At 44.3% G+C, this 22,583-nt stretch overlaps 1 long non-coding RNA gene across 1 annotated transcript in view; it reads left to right on the forward strand.

The window, feature by feature from the left end:
• The first annotated feature begins 839 nt into the window (after positions 1–839).
• The window catches only part of LOC139232923 (uncharacterized), a 35,345-nt gene continuing 13,601 nt past the window's right edge, over positions 840–22,583 (forward strand). Inside the window, exons 1-2 of the long non-coding RNA XR_011588104.1 lie at positions 840–883; positions 17,934–17,987. This is a non-coding gene — a long non-coding RNA (uncharacterized lncRNA). The remainder of the gene's footprint in view (positions 884–17,933; positions 17,988–22,583) is intronic.

The following is a 22,583-nucleotide window of genomic DNA, read 5'->3' on the forward strand; positions in this document are numbered from 1 at the left end:
CAGCAAACACCATTCTATCATATATTGCAAGCAGGCTGGCCTGTAAGTACAAAACCTCATTCTTATTATATATGTGCATTCGTGCCCTATTATATCTGTTATAGTTTAATATGTTCTTAAATAAAGCAGATGTTGTCGTGCCAGTACCCAAGTGGGTTTCTGTTGATGTAATTATCCTCCAGTTTTAAAAGTTTATATTCATTTCCCCTTTTTAGGCCATTTCAAGCCATGCATTACTCCATGACCTTTAGGGAGAATAGTTAACTTGCTCCCTGGCCTCTCGAGTCAATGAGTAGCTCTCAGCAAGATTGGCCTGAGATGACATGCCCTCCAATTTTCCTCTCATTGCCTGAGGAGAAACACCTGGCCTTCATGTGGTACCCCTTGTCCCCTGACAACACCGTCAGGTTCAGGAATTTACCAACATGCAGAATTACTACCACAGGCTGACACCTGTCTGTTTTCAGACACCACATTGGAGCATTATCATGTTCAGCCAGCTCGCAACCCAGATATTATTAAAATGAGCAAAACATCCGACAGGAGTCAATAATGATCTTTAACCAAATCAGGATAACCTGGAATGACTGTTGTAAAGGGTTTTGTAAGGACAATGTCATTGGTTCATAGAGGGGGCAACCATTCTTTTCATAGAACTAATTCAGAGCAAATAGAATGTATGTTTATTCCACCCACATATTGAAATCTCCTTCTTCAATATTAGTAGGATATAAGAATTATTGACAAAATAACCTTTTAAGCTTTAGATAATTTGTGCTATTTTACCTTTTGATTTGCCGATGATGTATCTGTTTTGTGCCATTTTTAGACGCAGCATGGAATTTCGGGGTCTGCTGGATTACCAGGAAAGCCAGGTCTTCCTGTAAGTAGCAACCAAGAATGCAAGCAGCAGAAAAATATCTCTAAAGAATATAACATAAAGCCTACTGGGGTAATGGTGCAGTTGTCAGATCAGTACAGGAACAATGCAATCTGTTGTAATCTGGTCAAATGATTCAGAAAATGAGGAATGAAAGCATTGTGGCAGAGATTCAGGGTACATTTATACTTCAGTTGTAGCGTCAATGTGAAGCGGTTTTGTTCCTGACCTGGAAGCGCTCAATGCTCGAAAACAGAAAGCAAAAAAATTCCTTCACTTGGATGAGCACAAACTTCCCCCCAAAATAATTGGGTGAGGAAAAAAGCACTTAGGACTTTGTCTAGTCTTGTCAGGTCGGTTAAAAACAAATCTGCTGCACCAGTGTGATCTGCAACAGAATATCTATCGTGGGTACAGATATATATTAACTCGGAAGTGAAGTTGTCAATTTGATGGTGTCTTTGAATTTGACTATATCCAAATAGTCAATGTATTCATGAGGCATATGAAAGCATGGGCCTTACGCTTAACATCCGTAAGACAAAGATCCTTCATCAGCTTGTCATCGCCGCACAGCACTGCCCTCCAATCATCAAGATCCACGGCACGGCCCTGGACAATGTGGACCATTTCCCATATCTCGGGAGCCTCTTATCAACAATGCAGACATTGATGCGGAGATTCAGCATCGCCTCCAGTGCGCCAGCGCAGCCTTCGGCCGTCTGAGGAAAAGAGTGTTTGAAGACCAGGCCCTTAAATCTACCACCAAACTCATGGTCTACAGGGCTGTAGTAATACCCGCCCTCCTGTATGGGTGTGAGGCATGGACGATGTACAGAAGGCACCTCAAGTCGTTGGAGATATATCACCAAGATGTCTCCGCAAGATCCTGCAAATCTCCTGGGAGGACAGGCGCACCAACATCAGTGTCCTCGACCAGGCTAACATCCCCAGTATTGAAGCACTGACCATACTCGATCAGCTTCACTGGACAGGCCACATAGCTCGTATGCCAGATACGAGACTCCCTTAGCAAATGCTTTATGAGGAGCTCCTTCATGGTAAATGAGCCAAAGGAGGACAGCGGAAGCGTTATAAGGACACCCTCAAAGCCTCCCTGGTAAAGTGCGACATCACCACGACACCTGGGAGACCCTGGCCGCAGACCGCAGAGCATGAAGAGGCCAGGCACAGGCAGCGGAAGGAGCGCGCGGCAAACCAGCCCAACCGATCCCTCCCCCGACGAATGTCTGTCCCACCTGTGACAGGGTCTGTGGCTCACGTATCGGACTGTTCAGCCATCAAAGAACTCACTTTGGGAGTGGAAGCAAGTCCTCCTCGATTCCGAGGGACTGCCTATGATGATGGTCTTGAATTCTGGCTAACATGTGCAGAGCACCTTGATGGTATTTCAACTTTGTGCTGCGTGGGTTGGTTCTTGGTAGGGGATTAAAAAAAATGAACAAATATTTGGACTCCGGGAATCATTGCTTTATGTCAATCTGTGAGAACATACAGACCAAACACGAGTACAGAGTAGGCAGAATGACGTGATACCACCAGCTCAAACCACTCTAAAGCAGGTAGTGGTGTCAAAAGCAGAACAGGCCTGCAATATTCCCTGTAAATCTATCATTTATTTACAGGCAATATTTACATGATTTGCTTCTGTTAACAATGTTTTCTGTAAGCTAACAGGTTTATATGTTCTAAATCCATTGCATACTTCATGTTACTATTTCTATTTTTTAAAAATCTTTTTTACTCAGTCAAGGAGATAGTTTATAGCACCACATGATCGGGGCTATTTCGAGATATGAGGGTGTGGACAGGTTGTGGAAGAGGATAGAAATGTTTTAGTACTTTAACCACATCAATGATAAACAAATCTTTAATCTACACTAAACTACTCCCAGCATTGTATATTATGGATCCTTATAGCAACATTGCCAAATTACTGACAAATGATGGCTAAAGTTTTGATTTGTACTGTTGTCATCCTCCATACCAAACACTGCTCACTGCCTCAGAGGGAAGCCACCTATTACCAGGCCTGTGTTGTTGGTACTCTTTGATCGAGCGTACTACGCTTAAACAAAGGGGACTACAGTGGGATGAGGGCAGAGTTGGCTAAAGTAGACTGGAAACAAGGACTAAACGGTGGCACAATTGAGGAACAGTGGAGGACTTTTAAGGAGCTCTTTCATAATGCGCAACAAAAATATATTCCAGTGAAAAAGAAGGGCGGCAAGAGAAGAGATAACCAGCCGTGGATAACCAAGGAAATAAATGAAAGTATCAAATCAAAGACCAATGCGTATAAGGTGGCCAAGGTTAGTGGGAAACTAGAGGATTGGGAAGATTTTAAGCAACAGCAAAGAATGACTAAAAAAGCAATAAAGAAAGGGAAGATAGATTACAAAGGTAAACTTGCGCAAAACATAAAAACAGATAGTAAAAGCTTTTACAGATATATAAAACGGAAAAGAGTGACTAAAGTAAATGTTGGTCCCTTAGAAGATGAAAAGGGGGATTTAATAATGGGAAATGTGGAAATGGCTGAGACCTTAAACAATTATTTTGCTTCCGTCTTCACAGTGGAAGACACAAAAACCATGCCAAAAATTTCTGGTCATAGGAATGTGGGAAGGGAGGACCTTGAGATGATCACTATCACTAGGGAGGTAGTGCTGGACAGACTAATGGGATTGAAGGTAGACAAGTCCCCTGGTCCTGATGAAATGCATCCCAGGGTATTAAAAGAGATGGCGGAAGTTATAGCAGATGCATTTGTTATAATCTACCAAAATTCTCTGGACTCTGGGGAGGTACCAGCGGATTGGAGAGCAGCTAATGTAACGCCTCTGTTTAAAAAAGGGGGCAGGCAAAAGGCAGGTAACTATAGGTCGGTTAGTTTAACATCTGTAGTGGGGAAAATGCTTGAAACGATCATTAAGGAAGAAATAGCGGGACATCTGGATAGGAATAGTGCAATCAAGCAGACGCAGCATGGATTCATGAAAGGGAAATCATGCTTAACTAACTTACTGGAATTCTTTGAGGATATAACAAGCATGGTGGATAGAGGTGTACCGATGGATGTGGTGTATTTAGATTTCCAAAAGGCATTCGATAAGGTGCCACACAAAAGGTTACTACAGAAGATAAAGGTACGCGGAGTCAGAGGAAATGTATTAGCATGGATAGAGAATTGGCTGGCGAACAGAAAGCAGAGAGTCGGGATAAATGGGTCCTTTTCCGGTTGGAAATCAGTGGTTAGTGGTGTGCCACAGGGATCAGTGCTGGGACCACAACTGTTTACAATATACATAGATGACCTAGAGGAGGGGACAGAGTGTAGTGCAACAAAATTTGAAGATGACACTAAGATTAGAACTCAGCAGAGGAGGACAAAGGGTTTGATTAGGGCAGGGAAAATGGAGTACGAGAAGAAGCTTGCAGGGAACATTAAGGCGGATTGCAAAAGTTTCTATAGGTATGTAAAGAGAAAAAGGTTAGTGAAGACAAACGTAGGTCCCCTGCAGTCAGAATCAGGGGAAGTCATAACGGGAACAAAGAAATGGCAGACCAATTGAACAAGTATTTTGGTTCGGTATTCACTAAGGAGGATACAAACAACCTTCCGGATATAAAAGGGGTCAGAGGGTCTAGTAAGGAGGGGGAACTGAGGGAAATCTTTATTAGTCGGGAAATTGTGTTGGGGAAATTGATGGGATTGAAGGCCGATAAATCCCCAGGGCCTGATGGACTGCATCCCAGAGTACTTAAGGAGGTGGCCTTGGAAATAGCGGATGCATTGACAATCATTTTCCAACATTCCATTGACTCTGGATCAGTTCCTATGGAGTGGAGGGTAGCCAATGTAACCCCACTTTTTAAAAAAGGAGGTGATATGATAGGTCCAAGTCAGCATGGATTTGTGAAAGGGAAATCATGCTTGACAAATCTTCTGGAATTTTTTGAGGATGTTTCCAGTAGAGTGGACAAGGGAGAACCAGTTGATGTGGTATATTTGGACTTTCAGAAGGCTTTCGACAAGGTCCCACACAAGAGATTAATGTGCAAAGTTAAAGCACATGGGATTGGGGGTAGTGTGCTGACGTGGATTGAGAACTGGTTGTCAGACAGGAAGCAAAGAGTAGGAGTAAACGGGTACTTTTCAGAATGGCAGGCAGTGACTAGTGGGGTGCCGCAAGGTTCTGTGCTGGGGCCCCAGCTGTTTACATTGTACATTAATGATTTAGACGAGGGGATTAAATGCAGTATCTCCAAATTTGCGGATGACACTAAGTTGGGTGGCAGTGTGAGCTGCGAGGAGGATGCTATTAGGCTGCAGAGTGACTTGGATAGGTTAGGTGAGTGGGCAAATGCATGGCAGATGAAGTATAATGTGGATAAATGTGAGGTTATCCACTTTGGTGGTAAAAACAGAGAGACAGACTATTATCTGAATGGTGACAGATTAGGAAAAGGGAAGGTGCAACGAGACCTGGGTGTCATGGTACATCAGTCATTGAAGGTTAACATGCAGGTACAGCAGGCGGTTAAGAAAGCAAATGGCATGTTGGCCTTCATAGCGAGGGGATTTGAATACAGGGGCAGGGAGGTGTTGCTGCAGTTGTACAGGGCCTTGGTGAGGCCACACCTGGAGTATTGTGTACAGTTTTGGTCTCCTAACTTGAGGAAGGACATTCTTGCTATTGAGGGAGTGCAGCGAAGATTCACCAGACTGATTCCCGGGATGGCGGGACTGACCTATCAAGAAAGATTGGATCAACTGGGCTTGTATTCACTGGAGTTCAGAAGAATGAGAGGGGACCTCATGGAAACGTTTAAAATTCTGACGGGTTTAGACAGGTTAGATGCAGGAAGAATGTTCCCAATGTTGGGGAAGTCCAGAACCAGGGGTCACAGTCTGAGGATAAGGGGTATGCCATTTAGGACCGAGATGAGGAGAAACTTCTTCACCCAGAGAGTGGTGAACCTGTGGAATTCTCTACCACAGAAAGTAGTTGAGGCCAATTCACTAAATATATTCAAAAAGGAGTTAGATGAAGTCCTTACTACTCGGGGGATCAAGGGTTATGGCGAGAAAGCAGGAAGGGGGTACTGAAGTTTCATGTTCAGCCATGAACTCATTGAATGGCGGTGCAGGCTAGAAGGGCTGAATGGCCTGCTCCTGCACCTATTTTCTATGTTTCTATGTTTCTATGTTTCTATGAAAGCGGGTTGTGTGGAGGACACAGAGAGGCTACAAGGAGATTTGGATAGGTTAAGCGAATGGGCTAAGGTTTGGCAGATGGAATACAATGTCGGAAAGTGTGAGGTCATCCACCTTGGGAAAAAAAACAGTAAAAGGGAATATTATTTGAAATGGGGAGAAATTACAACATGCTGTGGTGCAGAGAGACCTGGGGGTCCTTGTGCATGAATCCCAAAAGGTTAGTTTGCAGGTGCAGCAGGTAATCAGGAAGGCAAATGGAATGTTGGCCTTCATTGCGAAAGGGATGGAGTACAAAAGCAGGGAGGTATTGCTGCAACTGTATAAGGTATTGGTAAGGCCGCACCTGGAGTACTGCGTGCAGTTTTGGTCACCTTACTTAAGGAAGGATATACTAGCTTTGGAAGGGGTACAGAGACGATTCACTAGGCTGATTCGAGAAATGAGGGGGTTACCTTATGATGATAGATTGAGTAGACTGGGTCTTTACTCCTTGGAGTTCAGAAGGATGAGGGGTGATCTTATAGAAACATTTAAAATCATGAAAGGGATAGACAAGATAGAGGCAGAGAGGTTGTTTCCATTGGTGGGGGAGACTAGAACTAGGGGGCACAGCCTCAAAATACAGGGGAGCCAATTTAAAACCGAGTTGAGAAGGAATTTCTTCGCCCAGAGGGTTGTGAATCTGTGGAATTCTCTGCCCAAGGAAGCAGTTGAGGCTGGCTCATTGAATGTTTTCAAGTCAAAGATAGATAGATTTTTAAGCAATAAGGGAATTAAGGGTTACGGGGAGAGGGCGGGTAAGTGGAGCTGAGTCCACGACCAGATCAGCCATGATCTTATTGAATGGCGGAGCAGGCTCGAGGGGCTAGATGGCCTACTCCTGTTCCTAATTCTTCTGTTCTTATATTCTTATGTTCTTATGATCAGTCACTCGGAATGAAAGTGGAAGAGGTTGGCTGCATCTGATTTTTATTCTTCAAACGTTTTGTTTATTTGTGCTTGTCTCCAGGGGAAGCAACTCTTCTCCACTCAGTGTATTCCCCCTGGATGGTCTGGATGAGATTGGGAGCTCAGCCTTTGGCGGATTGTAGGGGATAGCCCAATTCCTACCACCATTTGGTACCAATAGCACAGTTTGTCCCAGATTAGAGGTGGAACGGCCCTGACACAAACCTTGCAGGACTGCCCAGAGAGGAGTCGAGGGTTTAATTGGGGGTGAAATGCAGGTAGCTGGTTTAAATTTTTGGAGGCAAGCCTATGTGCATTTTTTGGCTGCTATAAATGCCAGCACAAACTTGCTTCAATCGCCAACCTGATGAAATTTCTCCCCTGCTGCAAAAGTGGTGGAATCTGGAACAGGAGAAGTAGCAGCAGGATCTGAAGCTCGAGAGCTGGTCAGAGTGGGAGAATAATGAATACCGGGTGTGGGAGAGCTGTGCAAGGAACAGTCTTCTTTGACTGCAAAGTTCTCAGTTAAAGTCTCATACTCCTACTTCCTACACTAGAAGTGAGCTGTACCTCGCACACCTCTCCCACTTCCAATGATCTCAACCGCCTCTCTCCTTCTGGCTCACTAGCTGAAGGTTCTGCTGGCGCATCTCTTGCCCCGATTGGCTCTTCTGTTTCTGATTTTGTTACTGCCTGTCCTCCTGATGTTGCCTCAACTTTTGTGCCTGACTCTCCATCTCCTGATTCTGCCACTAGCACTTCTGCTGGCACTGCTGCTTGCCCGTCTATTCCTGGTTGCTCTGTTATTGTCGAATCCCCTCATGTTAGCGTTCCAGGTCTAATTCTGTCCCATTACCAATTCCTCTCCTAGTCCTGCTAGCCCTTCTGCTCCTGATGAAACCACTGCTCTTGCTCACAAAGTTCTGCAGGTGCTAGCAGGTTTGGTGGTTGACTGGCTCTGGGCAGGTTGGCTTTTGGCGGCTGGGGGATTCTGGTTCGAATGGCTTTTGCTGACTGGTTGCAGGCGGGGGTTTCTGGCTGCTAGATGTAGATGAGTGGGTTCTGATGGATGGTTGGTGGTGGTCAATTTCAGGATGGTTGACTGGTCGATGGTGGTGGCTGGCTGGTTTTGGTAGTTGGTGGCTTTCCGGCTATGGTTGGTTAGTTGGCTACAAATTAATGGTGTCACTGAGGCCTGGCTAGCTGGCTGTAACCTGACGGGCTGCTGGACTTTCTGGTCTGCATTGTTCAGCTACTCATTGGAAAAAAGCTCTGAGTCATCAGGGGAAGCTGTTTTGTGTTTAAATTGTATGGCATACTTTTCAATATCTTATGGTAATATATGTATATCAGAATATATTGCTGCCTATATTAAAACAACAACAACAACTTATATTTATATAACGCCTTAAACTTAATGAAATGTCCCAACGCGCTTCACAGGAGTATTATGAGACAAAAAATTTGACATCGAGCCACATAAAGAGAAATTAGGGCAGGTGACCAAAAGCTTTGTCAAAGAGCTAAGTTTTAAGGAGTGCCTTGAAGGAGGAAAGTGAGGTCGAGAGGCAGAGAGGTTTAGGCAGGGAGTTCCAGAGCTCAGGGCCTAGGCAACAGAAGGCACGGCCATCAATGGTTGAACGTTTATAATCAGGGATGCTCAAGAGGGCAGAATTAGAGGAGCGCAGAAGTGTCGGAGGTTGTGGGCTGAAGGAGATTACAGTGATAGGGAGGGGCGAGGCCATGGAGGGATTTAAACAAGGATGAGAATTTTGAAATCGAGGCGTTGCTTAACCGGGAGCCAATGTAGGTCAGCCAGCACAGGGGTGATGGTGCGAGTTAGGACATGGGCAAGTCTTTAAAGTGCGGGAAATAAAATATCAAAAATCACAGTTTTCACAATTATGTCTCCAGCCACCCTCAGAAAATAAATCTTGTTCATGATACATCTACTTCTACAATTTCCAGTACACCACTAGATAGGAGCCAGCATGACCTGAGTGTAAACCTTGCAGTCCCCACCCAGATAAAGCCAGGATGACACTGGCGCAAAGAACACACATCTATCCTGTTGGGAACCAGCGTAAACCCAGCACAAACATTGAGCTTCTGCTTCAGTGGAACTGGATCCTAGCATGAAGAGTATAAGTCTGCCCTAATCACTGCCGGCAGTGCTGCCCTGATTACATGCATCATTAACTTTTGTATTACCCAGCATTTAGCCCTCACGCCCTTTGTTCCTCAGATGTGGGAGTGCTATGTGAAAACTCAAAGCCAATTTCATACATGCTATGCTGTGGCACATAATGTAAAACGTGACTGTGGGTTTTTGGATTCAGAATTAAAATCTAAGCATGATGTGGCATTTCAACTACAAAGTGGTTTCAATGAATAATAGTTCTTGCCAACAGCAAGCGAAGCAACATTTGAAATGGCAGCAATTACAGATGGCGCCCTGAATGTAGCTGTGCTTGTAAACACCAGCTTGGTTCTATTGATGATTGCAGACAAAGTTTTGGGATCCCATTACATTTTTACCTTTAGCATTTTGAAACTGACTCTCTACATTATGCCTGCAAAGATGCAATGACTAGAATGTATTGTGCTTATCAGATTGGGAGGTGAAATTCTCATTTTCCTGCAGTTAGCTTGTCAAAAATAGAGTAGGTAGTCTTGTAAAGTAATATGTTGGTTTGGCTAATAGGCAGTAATGGAAAACATAAGAACATAATAAGAACATAAGAATTAGGAACAGGAGTAGGCCATCTAGACCCTCGAGCCTGCTCCGCCATTCAACAAGATCATGGCTGATCTGGCCTTGGACTCTGCTCCACTTACCCGCCCGCTCCCCATAACCCTTAATTCCCTTATTGGTTAAAAATCTATCTATCTGTGACTTGAATACATTCAATGAGCTAGCCTCAACTGCTTCCTTGGGCAGAGAATTCCACAGATTCACAACACTCTGGGAGAAGAAATTCCTTCTCAACTCCGTTTTAAATTGGCTCCCCTGTATTTTGAGGCTGTGCCCCCTAGTTCTAGTCTCCCCAACCAGTGGAAGCAACCTCTCTGCCTCTATCTTGTCTATCCCTTTTATTATTTTAAATGTTTCTATAAGATCACCCCTCATCCTTCTGAACTCCAAGGAGTAAAGACCCAGTCTACTCAATCTATCATCATAAGGTAGCCCCCTCATCTCCGGAATCAGCTTAGTGAATCGTCTCTGTACCCCCTCCAAATATCCTTCCTGAAGTAAGGTGACCAAAACTGCACGCAGTACTCCAGGTGCGGCCCTATACAGTTGCAGAAGGACCTCCCTGCTTTTGTACTCCATCCCTCTCGCAATGAAGGCCAACATTCCATTCGCCTTCCTGATTACCTGTTGCACCTGCAAACTAACTTTTTGGGATTCATGCACAAGGACCCCCAGGTCCCTCTGCACCGCAGCATGTTGTAATTTCTCCCCATTCAAATAATATTCCCTTTTACTGTGTTTTTTCCCAAGATGGATGACCTCACACTTTCCGATATTGTATTCCATCTGCCAAACCTTAGCCCATTCGCTTAACCTATCTAAATCTCTTTGCAGCCTCTCTATGTCATCTACACAACCCGCTTTCCCACTAATCTTTGTGTCATCTGCAAATTTTGTTACACTACACTCTGTCCGCTCTTCCAGGTCATCTATGTATATTGTAAACAGTTGTGGTCCCAGCACCGATCACTGTGGCACACCACTAACCACCGATTTCCAACCTGAAAAGGACCCATTTATCCTGACTCTCTGCTTTCTGTTAGCCAGCCAATTCTCTATCCATGCTAATACATTTCCACTGACTCCGCGTACCTTTATCTTCTGCAGTAACCTTTTGTGTGGCACCTTATCAAATGCCTTTTGAAAATCTAAATACACCACATCCATCGGTGCACCTCTATCCACCATGCTCATTATATCCTCAAAGAATTCCAGTAAATTAGTTAAACATGATCTCCCCTTCATGAATCCATGCTGCGTCTGCTTGATTGCACTATTGCTATCTAGATGTCCCGCTATTTCTTCCTTAATGATAGTTTCAAGCATTTTCCCCACTAAAGATGCTAAACTAACCGGCCTATAGTTACCTGCCTTTTGCCTGCCCCCTTTTTTAAACAGAGGCGTTACATTAGCTGCTTTCCAATCCGCTGGTACCTCCCCAGAGTCCAGAGAATTTTGGTAGATTATAACGAATGCATCTGCTATAACTTCCGCCATCTCTTTTAATACCCTGGGATGCATTTCATCAGGACCAGGGGACTTGTCTACCTTGAGTCCCATTAGCCTGTCCAGCACTACCTCCCTAGTGATAGTGATTGTCTCAAGGTCCTCCCTTCCCACATTCTTGTGACCAGCAAATTCTGACATGGTTTCTGTGTCTTCCACTGTGAAGACCGAAGCAAAATAATTGTTTAAGGTCTTAGCCATTTCCACATTTCCCATTATTAAATCCCCCTTCTCATCTTCTAAGGGACCAACATTTACTTTAATCACTCTTTTCCGTTTTATATATCTGTAAAAGCTTTTACTATCCGTTTTTATGTTTTGCGCAAGTTTACCTTCGTAATCTATCTTTCCTTTCTTTATTGCTTTCTTAGTCATTCTTTGCTGTCGTTTAAAATTTTCCCAATCTTCTATTTTCCCACTAACCTTGGCCATCTTATACGCATTGGTTTTTAATTTGATACTCTCCTTTATTTCCTTGGTTATCCACGGCTGGTTATCCCTTCTCTTACCGCCCTTCTTTTTCACTGAAATATATTTTTGTTGAGCACTATGAAAGAGCTCCTTAAAAGTCCTCCACTGTTCCTCAATTGTGCCACTGTTTAGTCTGTGTTTCCAGTCTACTTTAGCCAACTCTGCCCTCATCCCACTGTAGTCCCCTTTGTTTAAGCACAGTACGCTCGTTTGAGACACTACTTCCTCACCCTCAATCTGTATTACAAATTCAACCATACTGTGATCACTCATTCCGAGAGGATCTTTTACAAGGAGATCGTTTATTATTCCTGTCTCATTACACAGGACCAGATCTAAGATCGCTTGCTCCCTTGTAGGTTCTGTAACATACTGTTCTAAAAAACAATCCCGTATGCATTCTATGAATTCCTCCTCCAGGCTACCCCTTGCGATTTGATTTAACCAATCGATATGTAGGTTAAAATCCCCCATGATTACTGCCATTCCTTTTTCACATGCCCCCATTATTCCCTTGATTATTGCCCGCCCCACCGTGAAGTTATTATTTGGGGGCCTATAAACTATGCCCACCAGTGACTTTTTCCCCTTACTATCTCTAATCTCCACCCACAATGATTCAACATTTTGTCCATTCGAGCCAATGTCGTCTCTCACAACTGCCCTGATATCATCCTTTATTAACAGAGCTACCCATTTCCTTTCCCTTCTTGTCTATCTTTCCGAATCGTCAGGTACCCCTCTATGTTTAATTCCCAGTCTTGGCCACCCTGCAACCACGTTTCTGTAATGGCCACCAAATCATACCCATTTGTAATGATTTGTGCCGTCAACTCATTTACTTTATTTCGAATGCTGCGTGCGTTTAGATAGAGTGTTTTAATACTAGTTTTTAAACCATGATTTTTAGTTTTGACCCCTCCTGCAGCCCCTTTACATTCAGTGGCCCTTTTTGTTTTTTGCCTTGGGTTTCTCTGCCCTCCACTTTTACTCATCTCCTTTCTGTCTTTTGCTTTTGTCTCCTTTTTGTTTCCCTCTGTCTCCCTGCATTGGTTCCCATCCCCCTGCCATATTAGTTTAACTCCTCCCCAACAGCACTAGCAAACACTCCCCCTAGGATATTGGTTCCGGTCCTGCCTAGGTGCAGACCGTCCGGTTTGTACTGGTCCCACCTCCCCCAGAACCGGTTCCAGTGCCCCAGGAATTTGAATCCCTCCCTGCTGCACCACTGCTCAAGCCACGTATTCATCTGAGCTATTAGAAGTTAGTGATGGAACTTGTACTTTCCAAGGGCTAGACTTTCCATTTCACATCGCTGGAACATCGTCCATATATCACCCAAAAAGGCCTGCTATTGCCCATTTTTACCAAAACGTGGAAATTCAGGATGGAACATCGCCGGAAAATTAACCCCCCAACTTTCGGCTCATATTGCTGAGCTGATCGCTGAGGTGATTGCCCGCACATCGCTCAGTGGAACTTTCGGCACATCGCCGGGCTGATCGCTCGCCAAGAACATGGAGAATAGTTGCTTTTCCCGGGCCTTTCTCACAGAACTGGGCACTGCGGACGCCATTTTGAATTTCGGAGGAAGGCAGAAGGCAGCTAAAAAACTCGAGCTTACATAGTGTGTTATTTAAGGGTCTTTTACAGATAGATCCACTCACATTTATACTTATAGTTAATTATACTAATAGCTTAGTAGATTAGGCATTTTTTAACTAAAAAGTACTTTTATAGCAAGTGAAAATAATATTATTGATAGTGATGGGGCTTATGGCTTCTCTGCCATTACTCGTAACTGCTCACACGCTGGTTTCTGAATGGATCAATCGAAGAGGTGGCAGAGTAATGAAGAGACAGAGAAGACAGAGGAGGCAAATGTACAGCCAACGAAGGAACAAGGAAAAGCAATTTTACCGCAACTTGTCTGAAAACGTGTGTCTTAGGAGGTTGCGCTTCCGGAAGGAGGTCATCGATGAGATATGCCAGCGCATCAAGGGGGATCTTCAGCCTTCCAGCACCATCAGAACCGCACTGCCCATTGAGGTAAAGGTTACTGCAGCACTATCCTTCTATGCATCTGGATCCTTTCAGGCTTCAGCTGGCGACATCTGTGGTATCTCTCAGTACGCTACACACTGCTCCATTCGACAGGTGACTGAAACTGTTTACGCTCACAGGATGGACTTTATAAGCTTCCCTATGACCAGGGAGGCACAAACCGGGAGGGCTTTGGGTTTCTCGAGAATAGCAAACTTCCCCAAGATGCAGGGAGCAATAGGCTGCATGTACATCGCCCTGAAAGCCCCTTTACAGAACCCGGAAGTGTTTTGTAACAGAAAGGGATTCCACTCCCTGAATGTGCAGCTTATTGTCAACCACAACCAAATAATTATGGCAGTAAATGGTACATTTCCAGGCAGCATCCATGATGCGCACATCCTGCGTGAGAGTGCTATACCTGACCTGTTTGTCAGTCAGCCAGAAGGTCACGGTTGGATGCTGGGGGATAAAGGTTATGGCCTTGCCAGCTGGTTGATGACCCCACTGCGGAATCCCGTTACTGAAGCCGAGAAGCGTTACAATGAAAGCCACATAGCTACATGCATCGAAATGACAATTGGAGTCCTAAAGCAATGCTTCAGATGCCTGGACTACTCTGGTGGCAACCAACAGTACCACCCTGACCAGGTCACTGAGTTTATTGCAGTGTGTTGCATGTTGCACAACCTAGCTATAAGGAGAGGACAACAAATGCCAGATGGGGCTGCAGGTCCACCTCTAGAAGATGGAAGAGCCAGCCAGCGAGGAGCGAGAGGAGGAGGAGGAGGCTGGTGAGAACCTCGGGGAGGACAATCAGCTGCCGATGAAGCCATGGTCCCACCACCCGCCCCCTCCCCCCAGAAGACCGGAGAAACCCCGTGGGAGTTACGTGGCTGCAAAGCTGTTGCACTAGCAGCTAATAAATGAACGTTTTTCATGAATTTACATTGGGGACAGTTACAATTATGGTTAAACAAAAGTTACATTTGCATTGAGTTACGTTTTAGCCTTGCCTGCGCTGCCCTGGCCTGGCCAATGTTGTGCAACAGTTGCATTAATGCTTAACTTAACTAAACTTATGTTATTATAAGACAATGCACAACAATTGTTAAATTCAATAAAAACATTTATTACTTTAAGAAAGAATTTTATTATAATTTTTAACAACAACCGCCCCCGACTGTAAACAAACATTAACATTAACAATAACAGAATTTAAGATAACACAACAATTTTAGCAAAAACACCCCCCCTCCCTACCTTGACCTGTGGCCACGTTTCCCTCCAGAGCCTTCCCCCTACTGTATCTTAGGCCCACCCGCCCATTTTGGTCCTCGGAGACTGAGACGAAGCTGGCATGCAGAGGGCAATGTAAAGACTTCCTGCCGTGGAAGGGGTGTTGCAATAGAAGATGAAGCTGTCAGATCATCTTCCGAGTCAGGAGGAAGTGGTTCCTCCGTCCTTGCATGTGTGTTCGGGGTGAGACGTAACACGACACCTTGGGGTGCAGCGCCGTGTTCAGCCAGCAGCACATGCCACAGGGCATTTGTTGCGGCGGTCTGCTCACACACCTCCTCCAGTGTCTGCCGTGCTACCTCCAGTAGTGCGACTTGCACAACAGACACCGGTGAAAAGTCACGCGCAAATTAAGTAAAACCCTGGAGAAGCTCACGACCTATCGCAGCCGTCTCTGAGCACATGGAGATCAAGCCCTCCAACTGATCGTCTGTGGGAGGCGATTGGTGACTTCGCTGACCCGGCCTCCGTGGAATTGGCGTGCGCAATATGACGTGCCTTGACGTTGCCGGCTACATGACATGACATGACATGACATCATTCGTATATTGCATATTGCATTATAATTACAGGACGTTCCAATACCTTTTAATACTGTTTGACACATTACTCACGAGACGCATAGCTGGGCTCCGCCAGACCGGCTTTCATGGCCCACCAGCGCGGCTGCACGCTCCTCCAGGTCTGTCAGCGGTTGCACCTGAGCAGTGCCCCTTCTGGTGCGCCTCTGCTCCGAACGGTTGTTAGATATCTTCTTCTGCAAACGGGAAAAGAGCATAGCATAAGCTAATTGACTCGGTAGTATCATGGAAACACAACAGTTTAAAACGTTACATGCAAATAGGAACATGCACGGTTGAAGCAAAGCTCAGCATGTTTAGGAGCTGCAGCTTGACACATATACATCTCTCTCTACTGCAGCAGCCAGAGAGACTTAAAAAGGGCATAGGTTCAGAGCCCTGTCCAGATCGTAACAGGGAGTAAATGTAATGCATGTATGAATAACAAGCTTAAATTCAATCCAGGAGATTAATTATAATTATTACAATTTGTATCAGTACAATATAAAATGCTACTTTCTCTTGCCGAAGCAACTAAGCTGTTCCAGCGCTTCCCGTACTGGTCGGACTCCTTCGCCTCATGGCAAGCTGAGGGGATCACATCAGCGATCTCACACCATATCTTGCGATACACATGGGGTGGGGGTTTTCCGTGAGAATCCCGCATCAATTGGCCCGACCGGGACTGCACCTCTGCGACGAGAGCCTCATTCGCTTCATCGGAGAAGGGTTTGGCACTCTTCTTCCCCCCACCTCCACATCATGCTCAGATTTGGATATCTCTTTTATCTTTCTTTTCCAGTAATAATATATTTTTCTTTTCCGGGAATAATATATCTTTCTTTTCCGGAAATGATCTGTATAAATCTCTTTTCTCAGTCTTTTCTCTCTCCTCTCTTTCGCTGCCTTCCTCCTCTCTCAGTATCCTCTCTCTCTCTGCCCCTCCCTTTGCCTTCTGCGCATGTGTGGATGACCCTTGACCTCCCAAAACGCGGGAAAACCTGTCACCAAAAAAAAATTTGAATCCGCAGAAGGCCGTTGCTAGGGAAGCATTTGCCTTCCACATCGCTGGCCGTTCGCTGGGCCCACGTTACATCGCTGACATTTTGCATCGCCCATTTCACATCACTGGCCTATCGCCGAGTGGAGAATCACGATCCAAAAAATGGGCGATGTTCCAGCAATCAGTAAGGCTGACACATTGACCATCGCTGGAATAGTGCCCATTTTTTGGGCGCTAGCCAGCAAAGTGGAAAGTCTAGCCCCATATTTCTTCTTGGATTAGATACAAACTGACCGTTTTATTTCCTGATGATCAACTGCAGATTATGGTTGGCTAAAATTGCAGTGATCAGGATAATTAATCCCGGAACATGGCTGTCATCAAAATTTCAACTACCAACAACAAAATAAAAGATCAGCATCACAGCAACAGTGTGTCTATGTGTGTGTATTCCTGGGAATGGCACAAGGGTGGTAAAATCATCAGGTTCATATGATGGCTTATGAGCTTCAATGTTAACCCAGTCTGACTGGCAAGTGGGGTAGGTGGGTAGTTAAAATAGCATGGTGGGAGGGGCTCATGTGTTTCCACTCCACTACCGTATAGAGGTCGCCCACCCCAGGCAGACGGGGGCCTAATTAAAATGGGAAAGTTGCAGCCCGATTAAGTCATTGGCCAGCAATTTTAACTACCAGGATCAGGAGGCCCGCTTGTCACGGAACCCGCCAGCATTAGGTCAGAAGAAGCACAGGTAAGTTGTATTTTTTTTAAAACAAGGAAATCTTGGGCCTCCTCATCCTTGGGCTTTCCCCTCCTTCTTTGGCTGCATTAGGCCTTGACTCGCCGCCCTCTACTTACCTTGCTGAGGACCGTTCCATTGGGGTCCCAGCAGTGCGGCCTCCCACCTGATTTAGCGCACCCACCTGCAAGCTCTGACATCATTCCTCACCAGCTTCGGGTGGGGCCCCAAGAGTTATAATGGACTATGACTCACGCTGAACTCTTCGTGGGTTAAAATTGTGGCTCTGGTGTCTACTTAGCCTCCTCAGAGAGATTATTGCCTGAAATCACTCCCAAGTATCTATTACTCTCTTTTGTACCTTTACAGTGAAAAGAAAATTTAAATCTGCTTTGAAACAATGTTGCGTTGTGCCCTTTGCTTCATTAAGTGGCTCAGGCTGTGACCTGGATCTTTAATGACTTATGGTGATGAATTTTTGCAGGGTCTTCCTGGAGTGTCAGGATATCCGGGTACACCAGGCTGGCAAGGGGACATGGTAAGTGTAACCATATCAAGTTGATGCCTATTAAGTTGGCCAAGTTTCCAATATATTGTTTTCTGTTATAATTTGATCTCAGCGAAGGCAGTGATAGGAAGTGACTAATTGCCGTTCTTATCTCTGGATTAGAGACGGGGAAACTGGCCAAGTATCCCACGTCTGATCACTTTCCAGCAACCCCTGCTACAAGTGTGCAGCTTTGTAGAAGTTGAACGAGGGCAGAATTGTGCTCATTTTTAATGCTTCTTGCAGTCAAACAGTTTGCTGACACTTCCTGTCTGGGCTCATGTGTGTAATAGCCTCTTGCATGAAGTACCAATGGAAAATAAAGCACCTTGAAACCTCTCCATTTTTGCCACTTCAGTCCGAACATTGCAGTGCAGTGCTGAGGAAGTCGCATAAATATTACAAGCCCGTTGGCAATATTTTTCCAATTACACTGCTGCTCTCACATCTATGTGATGTATCTAGGTGTGTATCCATGCAAAGGTGGCAGTTTAACTCGGGAGATTATTGAATGCATCGAAAACTCAGAACCCCCCTCCCCCCGAAGGACTTTGCACCAAGTGCGCTATAACTCCGGCCTTGGATAAACAAAAATAAAAGCCTAAGCAGATAGGCAGCAAACAAATCTCATTGGATAGTGGAGAGATATGCTGAAAGAGGTTCTGTTGTCACACACCACCTGTGCATTAGTGTCCAAGGGAAGATATGTAAATACAATCAGAAGTTGGACTGAGGATAAACACACATTATTCACTATACTTGCACCAGCCCATCAGTCATTATGGTAAGTGCCCATTATTCATTGGTCCCAGTCCACCATTTAAAGAGCTGAAGTCAGGGTTAGTACATACTCACGCTCCACTTTAAAGCTGTAGACCTGCCACAGTTACAAAACAATTTGTTTCTGATATTTTGGAAATACTAAAGAACTGGCCTTTAACGCGTTCTTCCCCAAGCAATCTATTCTAAAGGTGCTTACATAGTGGGAGGTCTTTTGCAGGAAAGCATGTTGTATGCACTTGTATTGCTCACGCTTCACCCTTGAGTTCTGCTTCTGTAATCAGTCGGAAGCTGAATCAAAGCGTGAGGACACAAATCCCCTCACTCCTCAAGGTGAAATCTGCAGCTAAAACCTCAGTATCTTGTAATGTATATTGCTCAGAGAAAAAAATCCGTGTTGGATTTCATTTCATAGCAAAATGAGTGCAACGCCAAGTCCCAAGTGTAACGGGAGTCTAAAACACAGCAAGAATTCACAGTTTGAGAAAACAAGGCTCCGATTTTCTAAGATGGCTGCCCACGCAGACTGGCTCAACTCACATCAGTGAGGTGAAGCAGGCCCTTTCCAGGAGCAGGCGCATCCTGATTTCATACAATAGCTACTGTCAGCATAAAATCAATTCCACAGAGCAACCCTGTAAACAAAAATATCACGAAAAAACATTAAAATAGAAGTGACTCTAGATAACAGTGTCAGCTGTGGTTCAGTGGGTAGCACTCTTGCCTCTGAATCAGAAGGTTGTGGGTTCAAGTCCCACTCCAGGGACTTGAGCACAAAAATAAAAATCGAGGCTGACACTCCAGTGCGGTGCTGAGGGAGCGCTGCAGTATCAGAGGTGTCGTCTTTCTGATGAGACGTTAATACGAGGCCCCATCTGCTCTCTCAATTGGACATAAAAGATCCCATGGCACTATTTTGAAGAAGAGCAGGGGAGTTATCCCCGGTGTCCTGTTCAATATTTATCCCTCAATCAATATAACCCAAAAAAACAGGTTATCTGGTCATTATCACATTGCTGTTTGTGGGAGCTTACTTGTGTGCAAATTGGCTGCCGCGTTGCCCACATTACAACAGTGACTACACTTCAAAAGTGCTTCATTGGCTGTAAAGTGCTTTGAGACGTCCGGTGGTCAGGAAACGTGCTAATGACTTGTTTCTGAGGTAAATCCACTCTGTGCACTACTTTTCCACTCTCACCCCAATGACCTATTTTAAAGCAGTTATTAATCCATTTATTTTAACTTGGTTAACAACAAATTATTTTTTATTTAATTGCTAAAATTCTGCCTGCATTGTGGAAAAGGAATAAAATTAAAAGCCTTCAAGGATTTTTTTTTTAAAACAAGTAAAGACCGCATTTTGTTTTCTTACCTCCTCTCATGAAGTCTCTAACTCTCAGTGGGATATAGTGCCACAGTGACTGACACCTATCCGATACCTCGCCCACTCTTTCTAAGCGAGCCTGGATGGTGAGTGTCAGCAGGCTATTCCATGAGGAGGCTGATCCTGTCCTCACTCCAACAGGAATTCCTGCATAGCAATTAGTACCACAGTTCATTATTTTTGCTCTCCCTCGTGCAGGGTTATTGAGGCCAATTGCATTCTTCCTTCCACTGCCAGATCAGATAACTCAACAAGACTGGAAACCAATGCTGGGGCCTTCCAGTTGGTCTGCTACCAGCAGTAGGCCGATGAATTACTTTTCAAGCCTGCAGTTTAACTGCAGAGGTTCAATGCATCCTTTTGAACCTTAATCACTGAAGATAGTGTTTGATAAATGAATGGATTATGCATAATTTACAAGAGGATTGGCAAGATCTCTCTAATATTTCAACATAATGGACAACACAGCCTTTCTGTAGATTAGCTCCTGCATGAGATATCCATTTTCTAGCATCACATTGCCACCAAATGGTAAATATGTGGAACTACTTATCACGCTGATAGATTTATCAGGTGTTTATTCTCTTTTCATTTTACTTGAAACAAATGAAGACCTCGGGGACCCAATTTTAAAGAGAGTGATTCAGCACTGTTATATTTGCAGCTCTGTTACCTACCCACCCTTCCCCAAAGGCCTTTGCAGAATTTCTTTGGCGTTATAGTATTTGAGTCTCTCTTGATTGTGGAAATCCTGTTTATTGCAAAGAAACAAATTGTAGAAATGGCACCTCCACCTTCTTGAAAGGCAATTTCCCTCAATTTTTAAAATAACTTTGAATAATTGAATAATTGATTAAATTAAGTTTAATTTGACTACATTTCATTTGCGAAAATCAGTTCAATGTTCTGAATTAAAATGCTACCTTCCAGTATTGTAGGAAAACAACTTGCCAATAATATAAAAGCCACTTGAAACTGGTACAACATTACTGTAGCATGTCATATATATTTTTTAAGTGTTAAAACCCTTCCCTCATTGAGCTTTGTGACCAGATTCAAATCCGTAGATCTCCCACAGAACGCATTAGCAAGCCTTGTGCAACAGTTAACAGGCTCTGAGAAAAAGCAGAGCAGTTTTATTGGTGTAGAAAGTGCAGTCGGAGGCTTCCCACAGGCGGATGCCTTCGACCTGAAAAAATCTACAAATTTACCTGGTGGTCCGGGGGGGGTTCGGAGACTTGTGGACCTGGGCCTCCACGTGAAGGCCTGTGTAGAGGCCCATGTATCCCAGGGACGTAGGCATTTTGCAAGCGTCTCTGGGATCATGTGGGCCGGCCCAACCAATCAACGTGGGGATATTTCCATTCATACTTGTGGGGAGTTCCGTCTATCACAAGTATGAATGGAAATACCCCACCCCAGAAAATACACAAACAATTAAAATAAAAATTTTTTAAACCATCACATATTTAAAATTAATCAAAATGGAATTGAATTAATTATTTAAAACAAAAATGTACTTTTTTGAAAAATAAATGTACATATTTTAAAGGGTCTAAAAATAAACTTACTTTATTTCACAAGTTTTAAGTGTTTAATTTAATGAAAAAAAATTTATTTTTCTGTCCTTTAAAAGTCTTACACTGATAAAAGCAGGCCTTACGCCTACTTTTATCAGGCATAAGAATTTCATGGGCATTTGCTGGGCAGAGGTTGGGCAAATAGCCAAACTCTCTGCCAGCAAATGCCCATGTCTGTTAGATTTGTGTGATCTGTCAAAATGATTCTTGATAGATTGCAACTTCCGGGTTTTGGTGCATGCGGAGTGCATACCTAAACCCGGAAATTGCGAGGCCCCAACAGGCACCTGTGCACCTCGTACATGCTTGTAGGGGCCGAGAATTCAACCCCAATAATTTCACACCACTGGTCAAGTGTCTGCTGAGGCATTTCTGGTCAAAGTTCTGAAGCAAAACTTTGTCGGTTAACAATTTCTCAAAGGCAAAATAATATTTATCAAGGTCTATAATGAGAGAGTTTATTGTTCAATATTCATCATCATCATAGGCAGTTCCTTGAAATCAAGGAAGACTTGCTTCCGGTCTAAAGGTGAGTTCTTAGGTGACTCAACAGTCCAATACGGGAGTTACAGTCTCTGTCACAGGTGGGACAGACAGTTGTTGAAGGAAAGGGTGGGTAGAGAGTCTGGTTTGCCACACGCTCCTTCCGCTGCCTGCGCTTGTTTTCTGCATGCTCTCCGCGACAAGACTCGAGGTGCTCAGTGCCCTCCCAATGCACTTCCTCCACATTATTAACATGGAAAAGGACCTCATTCAAGACAGATAAGAGAATTATTAACATTACTGAAACATGGGGAAGCATTGAGTGAATGAAGTGTTTCACTGTTTGGGATAAAAGTATAT

Source organism: Pristiophorus japonicus, chromosome 20 (assembly GCF_044704955.1).
Source record: "Pristiophorus japonicus isolate sPriJap1 chromosome 20, sPriJap1.hap1, whole genome shotgun sequence".
NCBI classification, from domain to species: Eukaryota; Metazoa; Chordata; class Chondrichthyes; family Pristiophoridae; genus Pristiophorus; species Pristiophorus japonicus.